The sequence below is a fragment of the Cervus elaphus genome, chromosome 5 (genome assembly GCF_910594005.1).
Source record: "Cervus elaphus chromosome 5, mCerEla1.1, whole genome shotgun sequence".
NCBI lineage: Eukaryota > Metazoa > Chordata > Mammalia > Artiodactyla > Cervidae > Cervus > Cervus elaphus.
This window is the reverse complement of record NC_057819.1, coordinates 3,396,037-3,407,064: the sequence shown is the minus strand read 5'-3', so window position 1 is coordinate 3,407,064 and position 11,028 is coordinate 3,396,037.

The following is an 11,028-nucleotide window of genomic DNA, read 5'->3' as shown; positions in this document are numbered from 1 at the left end:
GGCAGCAAGAACACTTGCTGTCTATGTACTGGGGTGGGGGTGGGAGGGCAAGGAACAATTTACAATGGCAAAAAAGCTAATAGAGATACTCCCGTGTCATTGGAATCTTGTACCTATTGAGAAAACATCTGGATGACCTGGTAGCTGTTGACAGAACAATCTGAAGTGGATAAAGAAGGTTAAGACCACTTGAGTTAGGCATGCTTAATTATAAACTAAAACTTGGGAGATTGATTTCACAAGTTGCAGAATTATGAGGGTAATTTGCCATATTACTAAGATCTTTTGTGAAAAGACAGTTTGAATAGAGACTGACTTATGTAATATTGGTGTCTGGGAAGATTCAAAAGACTTGGAAATTTTCAACCCACATATACCTCAGGAATAAAAATGTGGGTTTTCCCATTAGTCAAAAACTCTTGACTGAAGGAAAAAAACAGTGTATAGCCAAGGAAAAAGATAGTGTACAGTTGGCTGTCCACAACCACAAGTTCCGCACTTGGATTCAACCAACATGAATCAAACTTGACAGTTGAATCTGGGGATGTGGAACCCATGGGTACAGAAAACCAACTGTAGTATGGCATTTACCTAAGAGACTTGAGCATCCTGGGATATTGGTATCCACTGGGGTCCTGGAACCAGTCCCCTATGCATACCTTGGGAGAACTACCAGCTCTAGCTCTGTGACTTGTGGAAATAAGTCTGTATAGCTTCTACCCATATTTCCTAGCTTGTCTTTTTATCCCTCTCTATTTCAGTACTTTGCCCCTCACACTTCCTGGCTGAAGTTTGAGCATGATCCAAGTTACCCCAGTCAAACTTTGCTCCATTGGAACTGAACTATTCTGCTGGCAGTGTTCCCCCAAACTAATACATATTGGTGTGCTGGCGATGATTATATACCAGTGAATCCACAGATTGTAGACTGTCAAGATGGGGTTAAGATCTAGAGGAGAATGACTATCACCCAGAAATCTAGATTTGACAGTGTGATAACTAGAAATTGTTTTAGGTTATTTTCCCTGAGAAGATGGAATTCATTTTCTACAGTATGTTGAATGGAGTCATTTATAACATTGTCCCTAAAGAATGCATGTACTGGAAAGCCAAGGGTAGACAGCTGCATTTGCCTACTCAGTGTACTTTTCCCCCCTTTTTCTGAGAATAGCACCTCACCTTTCCTTTGGGAAGCTAGCCAGCAGATAATATGTAAGAGGCATGTAAGTTCCTGTTACTGAGATTTCCTCAGTTCAGGTTCTTGATTTTCTTGAATGTTAAGCTTCTCTGGTTTTTGAGAGCTGCCTCATATCCCTCCAATAAATGACACTACCTGAGAAGACTGTTAACCTATCACTGTACAAGGTACCTCCTGTACAACCATATGCAGAGGCTCAGTTGCCAGAGTTGAGTATTGTTCCTCAAAGTCCAAGAACCCAACCAAATCAGTGGCCCTCCTATGTCTTATGTCTTCTTGCCCTATAGACGGTCTGAAAAATCTCATCCAGTTTCATGGCTTTGTGGTTTCTGACTGTATGTTGATAAATTTAAGACTCCTGTCTTAAGTCCAGGCATATTTCCTGAGCTCCATGTCTGAATGACCACCTGTCATCTGGATATTCTCCCACTTAACATCCAGATACCTTACAGAGTAGGAAATGGCAACCCACTCCAGTATTCTTGCCTGGAAAATCCCATCCCTGTAGACTGTTTGTCTACAGTCCATGGGGTCACAGAGACTCGAACACAAACATACACACAGGCACACCTTAAAACAGTAACCCCACCATTTTCCCTTCAATCTGCTGTTCTTCCACTGTTTCCTTTTCTTGATAAATGGCACCCTCCTGCACTGTTTCTTAAACCACAACACAGACATAATTCTTGATACTTTCTTCTCTCTCACCCCAGATAGCCTAGTCAGTCATTAAATCCTGTGATGTATCATTTAAATACACTCCACTACCATCTCCATGTCCATCACTTTTGTCCACGGGAACAGTATCTGTTGCTGGGACTTGATGCCTTTCTAGTGGCATTATTGCCAAACACTGTTGTCTTCCTTCAGCCCATTCTTTGAAGAACTGATGTGTCACTCCTCTGCCTAAAATCTTTTAATCATTTCCCCCATTATTTCACAATAAAATCTAAACTTTTATTGTAAAACTTTATCCTTATTTACAAGGCTCTTGATTATCTTACTCTTCAACTTTGTAACTTCATTATCTTTCACCGTGTCAAACGGTTAACAGCCAGTTTTGTATGTTGGAGTTTCCTATAATATTCCATGTGAAAAAAGAAGAGGAAGAGTCCATTAAGAGAGAAAAAATCAAGTTCCATTAAAACTCAGAACTACCCAATTAATTACTGCCACAAATACTGTAATTTATTTTCTTCCAAATTTCTCTTTTCATGAAGTTTGTCAATTAAATCTGACATGTGGAACTACTATACAAACAGAACTCCGGTAAGGTGGCAAGAGAACAACCAAATCCATATCTCACATCATACAAATAAAATACCAGAAGGGCTACAGATTTAAATGTTGAAATGAAAATTATTTGAAGAATTTTTAGACTGTAATTTTATAATGGGAGATCAGAAGTGAAACAAGAAGCCTAGAAACCCTAAAGGAAATTACACATTTGACTACATAAGCAGAAATTTGGGAAAACCTTCTGTAAAATATGCATGATAGACTGGGGAAATATTTCCCACATAAGTGACAGATTAAGATTAATATGGCTAATATACGAAGAGTTACCACAAATTCATCCCTACAAAATAATCACACCAGTAGAGAACACCCAATAGGCAACTAAAGAAATCTAAAATTTCAAAAGTAATAGTCACCAACCATTTATTTAATACTTGCTACGGACTAGATAGAGTTTTGGAGACTTTACAAGTATATCTCTTTCAATCCTCATAACTTACCCTATGAAATAAATGATATCCCTGTTTTTCAGCTAAGGAAATAGGCTCAGAGGAATGAAGTAACTTGCCCAAGTCATACAGTGGGTAGTCACACATCTTAAACCAGGACACAGACTCAGGTGGAATGACTCCAGAATCCTTGAACCATTATGCTTGTCTGCATTTCAGTAAGCATATTAAAGAGGATCAAATGTACACGTGGTCCGTAAGATGTAAAGCAAAGCAACAAGTTACCATAAGTCACTGTCAATCAGATGGAAACAATCTGTCAATCAGAAGAGCAGTGACCTCTGGTACTGGCAAGAATTAGGGTCAACGAAGACTTCCATACATTATGGGTGGGAATGAGATTTGTTCCAGCCATTTTTTTAGAAGGTAATCTCATCATATTGATTAAAAATTTTTAAATGCATCTTGTGGCTCAGCTGGTAAAGAATCCACCTGCAATGTGGGAGACCTGGGTTCGATCCCTGGGTTGCAAAGATCCCCTGGAGAAGGGAAAGGCTACACACTCTAGTATTCTGGCCTGGAGAATTCCATGGACTGTATAGTCCATGGGGTCGCAAAGAGTCAGACATGACTGAGTGGCTTCTCTTTTTTCTTTAACCCAACAGTGCTACTTCAAAGACCCCATCTCAAAGAACTAAGAGCACTGAGGTATAAATAAGGACATCCATACAACAGGTTTACTGCAACATGGCCTATGATAGCAGAAGAATGGAAATGACAGCCCATCAAAAGGAATGCTTGAATCACTTATAGAAGAGCTATATTCTGGAGCATTATGCAACTGTTAAATGAGTCAGATATCTAGCTCTTAACCTCTAGCATGTTGATGATGTATTTCTTAAGCAAAAAGAAATTTTCAGAGTTAGTATATCATGATAACCCATTTTTGTGAAGATGAAACGTACAGATGTGTTTAAATGATCATGAAAGAAAGGTGGAAGGACATGCAGCAGGCTGAACAGTGAAAGTGAAAGTCACTCAGTTGTGTCCAACTCTTTGCGAACCCCATGGACTATAGATCCATGGAACTCTCCAGGCCAAAATACTGGAGTGAGTAGCCTTTCCTTTCTCCAAGGGATCTTCCCAACCCAGGGATCAAACCCAGGTCTCCTGCACTGCAAGAAGATTCCTTACCAGCTGAGCTACAAGGGAAGCCCAAGAATACTGGAGTGGGCAGCCTATCCCTTCTCCAGGGGAACTTCCTGACCCAGGTATCAAACCAGAGTCTCTTGCATTGCAGGCGGATTCTTTACCAACTGAGCTATCAAGGAAGCCCTGCAGGAGGCTGCTATGGTTTAAACTAAAGGGTTTGGAGAAAGTTAGTACTTTATACATATTGGCATTGTTTTACTACTTTTTGGAAACACTTTTTTTTTTAATTTAAGAACATACTCATTTCTAAGGAAAATAATGTATAATTTTAAGAAGCAATTAGGACTTCCCTAGTGGTCCAGTGGTTAAGAATCTGCCGCCAATGTAGGGAACATGGGTTTGATCCTTGGTCTTGGGAGACTGCAGATGTTGCAAGGCAACTAAGCCTGTGTGCTGCAACTACTGAAGCCCATGCTCCCTAGAGCCTGTGCTACGCAAAAGAATCCACTGCAGTGAGGAGCCCACACTCACCACAGGTAGAGAAAGCCTGTGTGTAGCAACCAAGACCCAGTGCAGCTAAAAATAAAAGTTTTTTTTAGAAAAAGAAGAAGCAGTTGAATTGCAACTGCACTTTTTCATACTAGAATATGCTAACAGAAGAGTGATGATCAAAAACAGCAACAAAGTGTGACAGTTGCTTACGTCCTACGTGTTTAGGGTTGCCTTTGGAAGGTGCTTGGGTTCCAGGTGACTAGTCTTCAACCATTGGTTAGGCCACTGTAGCAGAGAAGGGGCTATCTGATGCGGTGCCCTTTTGACAAAGACCTCTTGTCTCCCTGTATCTGTTCCTCCCAGAGTAAACACCACATTTCCCAGCCTCCCTTGCAGACAGATAGAACCCATTGATTCAGTTTTTGCTTGTGGGGTGTGAGCAACTTCTGGGACTGTCCTTGAAAGAGTATGTGCCCATTTCCTCCCTTCATTCTGCTGGGTAGAATGTGGGCTCGATGGCTGGAACTTGAACACATCACTTGATCCATGAAGGAGAAGGAGCTGTGTGTGATTGGTGATGGAGCCACAAGTGAGAAGGAGCCTGGGTGCATGATGGACATGGAGCCACCATACCAGGCCTAACTGGTTTACCTCTGGACTTGCTTTAACCATGAATAAACTACTACTACTAATTTGACTATTAGCAAATAAACTACACAAATGAAAAAAAATCCTCTTTAAATAATTGGTATTTTAGGTTTTCTTTTCCTCACAACTGAACCAACTTGGCCACAAATACTTTGATGGATATATTTCTTGCTCCTCGGAAGTAAGGCTCTGACAAACCTAGATGGCATATTATAAAGCTGGGGCATCACTTTGCTGACAAAGGTCCATATAGTCAAAAGTTAGATTTTTCCAGTAGTCATGTACAGATCTGAGAGTTGGACATTAAGAAGGCTGAGCACTGAAGAACTGATGCTTTTGAACTGTGGTGCTAAAGACTCGAGAGTCCCTTGGACTGCAAGGAGACCAAACCAGTCAATCTTAAGGAAATCAACCCTGAATATTCATTGGGAGGACTGATGCTGAAGCTGAAGCTCCAATGCTTTGGCCACCTGATGCGAAGAGCTGACTCCTTGGAAAAGACCCTGATGCTGGGAAAGACTGAACACAAGGAGAAGGGGACGACAGAGGGTGAGATGGTTAGACAGCATCACCGACTCCATGGACATGAATCTGAGCAAACTCTGGGAGACGGTGGAGGACAGAGGAGCCTGGTGTGCTACAGTCCATGGGGCCACAATAAGCCAGACTTGACTTAGTGACTAAACAACAACAAATTTCTTAGAAACACATAATTCCATTTGTTCTGATTTTATACTACTAAAACAACCTGCTCCTAGCTGGACTCACTGACATGAGGGCAGTGCTCTAGGTGGGTGTCTAGTGGGTCATGAACCAGACATATATCTCCCATCATAAATTAATAATTTGGCCCCTTGTTTTATTAGTTAGGTGCCCCTTCTTTATATTCTCAGAACTCCCCACTGTTGCCTTTGTCTCCCCAATATCCATCCCCACTTCTTTTGATAACTGCACATCAATTGCCTGCTGGGTTTTCAACCCTCCTCCAGTTCTATCCCTCTGCTGACTACCCATGGCTCCAAGGTGAACATATAACGCAGATTAACCTACCAGAGCCCTGTAGCCCCTTGGCCAGGGTGGTTGGAAAGGAATGAGTATATGATCCAAGCCAAACCAGTCTTCTACAAACCGAATTTTGGCAGGGTGGTGAGCGAATGTTTTTTAAACAACAGCAAAAGGCATTTCCTTTTGCTTTTAATTTGCTGAACTTAGAACTGTAAGGTTGCAAGCCTGGCACTGTTGGCAACCATCTTGCTACCACAAGATTGCCATCTGTGGATGGAACCTACATGGCAACTAAGGAACAGGCTCCCAGAGACATTTTTGTCTGCTGGATCCAGCCATGCCTGAAGCAAAACCAACCCTGGACATTTTTTGTAAGTCAATAAATCCACTTTCTGCCTATTCAGTTTGAGTTGTCATCTCTTCACAAAGTGGACGGAGTCCTGACTAAACCATTCCAATTCACCTTATTACCAGCACCTTACACACAGTACGTATTTAGGAAATATGAGATCATTTTGTAAAAGGCAAGCTAGAACTTGTTAACTCTAGCAGACTGAGCCATGGAGTTTCTGCACTGGCAAAGCTGAGGATGCTGGCAAGCTACTTAACCTCTCAAAGCCTGCTTCTTTATAAAAAGAGGGGTAGCAACGGTATTTTTCACAGAACTAGAACAAATAATTTCACAATTTGTATGGAAATACAAAAAACCTCGAATAGCCAAAGTAATCTTGAGAAAGAAGAATGGAACTGGAGGAATCAACCTGCCTGACTTCAGACTCTACTACAAAGCCACAGTCATCAAGACAGTATGGTACTGGCACAAAGACAGAAATATAGATCAATGGAACAGAATAGAAAGCCCAGAGATAAATCCACGAACCTATGGACACCTTATCTTTGACAAAGGAGGCAAGGATATACAATGAAAAAAAGACAACCTCTTTAACAAGTGGTGCTGGGAAAACTGGTCAACCACTTGTAAAAGAATGAAAGTAGAACACTTTCTAACACCATACACAAAAATAAGCTCAAAACGAATTAAAGATCTAAATGTAAGACCAGAAACTATAAAACTCCTAGAGGAGAACATAGGCAAAACACTCTCCGACATAAATCACAGCAGGATCCTCTATGACCCACCTCCCAGAATATTGGAAATAAAAGCAGAAATAAACAAATGGGACCTAATGAAACTTAAAAGCTTTTGCACTACAAAGGAAACTATAAGTAAGGTGAAAAGACAGCCCTCAGATTGGGAGAAAATAATAGCAAATGAAGCAAGAAAGGATTAATCTCAAAAATATACAAGCAACTCCTGCAGCTCAATTCCAGAAAAATAAATGACCCAATCAAAAAATGGGCCAAAGAACTAAACAGACATTTCTCCAAAGAAGACATACAGATGGCTAACAAACACATGAAAAGATGCTCAACATCACTCATTATGAGAGAAATGCAAATCAAAACCACAATGAGGCACCATTACACACCAGTCAGGATGGCTGCTATCCAAAAGTCTACAAGCAATAAATGCTGGAGAGGGTGTGGAGAAAAGGGAACCCTCTTACACTGTTGGTGGGAATGCAAACTAGTACAGCCACTATGGAGAACAGTGTGGAGATTTCTTAAAAAACTGGAAATAGAACTGCCATATGACCCAGCAATACCACTTCTGGGCATACACACTGAGGAAACCAGATGTGAAAGAGACACGTGTACCCCAGTGTTCATCGCAGCACTGTTTATAATAGCTAGGACATGGAAGCAACCTAGATGCCCATCAGCAGACGAATGGATAAGGAAGCTGTGGTACATATACACCATGGAATATTACTCAGCCATTAAAAAGAATTCATTTGAATCAGTTCTAATGAGATGGATGAAACTGGAGCCCATTATACAAAGTGAAGTAAGCCAGAAAGATAAAGAACATTACAGCATACTAACACATATATATGGAATTTAGAAAGATGGTAATGATAACCCTATATGCAAAACAGAAAGAGACACAGATGTACAGAACAGACTTTTGGACTCTGTGGGAGAAGGCGAGGGTGGGATGTTTCAAGAGAACAGCATGTATACTATCTATGGTGAAACAGATCACCAGCCCAGGTGGGATGCATGAGACAAGTGCTCGGGCCTGGTGCACTGGGAAGACCCAGAGGAATCAGGTGGAGAGGGAGGTGGGAGGGGGGATCGGGATGGGGAATACATGTAACTCCATGGCTGATTCATTTCAATGTATGACAAAACCCACTACAATGTTGTGAAGTAATTAGCCTCCAACTAATAAAAATAAATGAAAAAATAAATAAAATGCATTAAAACATTAAAAAAAAAAAAGAGGGGTAGCAACAGCCCATGCCTTGAAGACTGAGTATTAGGAGAGGATGATGTGCACACAGCACAGAACACAGGGCGTGGTACCATGTAAGTTCTCAGTAAATGTTAATAATGGTGTTATCAAGGCAACAATTCCCTGAAAGTCTCAACTCAGCTAGACAACCATTCTCTGGCTATCTTTTTAACCTCAACTTGCCAATGTTCACAAAACATACTATTACTCTGACTCTTTTATAAGGAAAATCAATTCCTTATTGCCCCATCACCCTTGGAGTGCTGGTAGCAGCAAAACATGTCACATTCCATTCCTCTCGTGGGCTGAGGTCCTTGGACGACACCTGGGCCAGTTGCCCTGTTAGCAGATGTGTTAGGAAGCCTGGATTAAGGAGGTCCAATTCCTGTTGATAGAAATATGTCCTCCTTCATCTGTATCAGATCAGACAGCCAGCCTGGGAGCCTGGGCACATTCCAGAGGGTTGGTCAGATCAAGAACCAGCACTCCAACTGCTCCTTGTGTTAAGAATATGTATATTTAATATACAGAGTTAAGACCCTGATTCTTAACATAAATAAAAATAAAAGATGTTTTCCTATTCAGGTCTAATTCTGAATATCACAGAAGCCCTTGCATCTCCTGCATTGGCAGGTGGATTCTTGACCACTAGCGATGCCTAGGAAGCCCAGGAGACGCAAGAGACTCAGGTTCAATCCTGAAAATCCCCTGGAGTAGGAAATGGCAACCCACTCCAGTATTCTTGCCTGGAAAACCCCATGGAGAGAGCAGCCAGGCAGGCTATAGTCCATGAGGTCACAAAGAGTCAAATTTGACTAAGCACATGCACCGAAGACCTTATGACTTTATCCCCTTGCCATCCTTAACTACCTTTAAGTCTTAGGGAAGAAGCTGAAATCGACCTAGTTATTAGGCCTGGGAAATGGGCCGAAGCTGACTGCATCAATTGGCTAGTGCTGTGGGCCTTGGGGCACCCCGGGCGCATCCTCGCACTCGCTGAGGCAGCAGCAGCAGAACAGAAACACCCCAGTCATTGTCTCAGCACCTGGCTTTGCCTCTCTGGAGAGGAGCTCTGACTTGCAAGGTGTGGAAGGTGCCTGGGACTGTTTGGAGCTGGGGAGAAGACAGTTCGCCCAGAGAAAGTGTTCAAGTGCCGACACTGTTTTTGGTGGTCTAGGACTTCAGGCATACACAGATCAGGGTTTCAAAGCCTTCACAGGTTGGTAGGGAGGGAAGTTGGGACAGGATGACCAAGGAGCCCAGACTTGGCTGACATGCTCAAAAGACAGCGACAACAGCCCTCACCCAGGTGGCGCTGTGGTACAGAATCCGCCTGCCAATACAGGAGATGCAAGAGATGTGGGTTCAATCCCTGAGTCAGGAAGATCCCCTGGAGAAGGAAATGGCAACCCACTCCAGTATTCTTGCCTGGGAAACCCCATGGACAGAAGAGCCTGATGGGCTACAGTCCATGGGGTCACAAAGAGTCAGACACGACTGAGCACACAAAAGACAACAACAACAACAGTCCTCAAAACATCCCATCTTCAGAACATGTCATTCATAGTGCACTATGAGTTGACATTTTAAAATAAATACTCTACCTCTCCATGACCGGCACAATTATACCACAGTATATTCTGTGTATTTTACAGCATTCATTTTCCAGTGTGATCATTTGTGTTATACCACAAGTTTTGAAGAGAATATGACAAAGCAAGCATGAAATCAGAGTCCAGGGACACACACACACACACACACACACACACACACACACATATCAGCGCTGAGCGGATAGCCCAGGGAGCCAGCCCCAGAGGCAGGTCCTCACTGGGGTCTCCATGGCAATGGGACGGGATGGCCCTCTTCAAGAGCCCTACAGAGGAAGTAGGTAGTTACATAGCTTCTTCCCATCACTTCCTGACCCAGAACAAGCCCTTCAACCACTTTGGGGGGTTTCATTATCTCTAACTATGGGAAAACCTGCAATAATCAAAAGTGACTGTGGAAAAATTTCAAGAAACCTCAAGTCTATAACAGGCATCCTTGGCTTGGGACGAAAAGCAAATCAATATCAAGTTGTTCTTAGCACTTTGCCAAATGGAATGCAGTTTCCTTGTGCCTGGGGGGCCCAAAAAGGGAACAAGGGCTCAGGCTGTGTTTATGGCTCTCTGCCTGGATACCTCTCTGAGTTCCCTCTTTTAAGGCAAAGAGCTCTGCTCTAATAGCATTCTGTCCCCCAGAGCCTGGCCTCGCCTGCGTGAACCTGTTTCATGATAACCAGATACTCTTGGCTTCGCTTTCTGTACTTGTTCTTGGGACTACCAGCCTCAGAAGGAGAAGTGGCACCTGCTCGTTCCCCTCCTCCCCTGCTTCTCTTATTCCGCGCTCTACCTTCCACTCAGAAAATTCGAGTCAAGCCTCCACGTGCCTCAAACATGGGCCTTAACAGGAAACCACATCCTTTTACGCATCTGCAGGTGTCA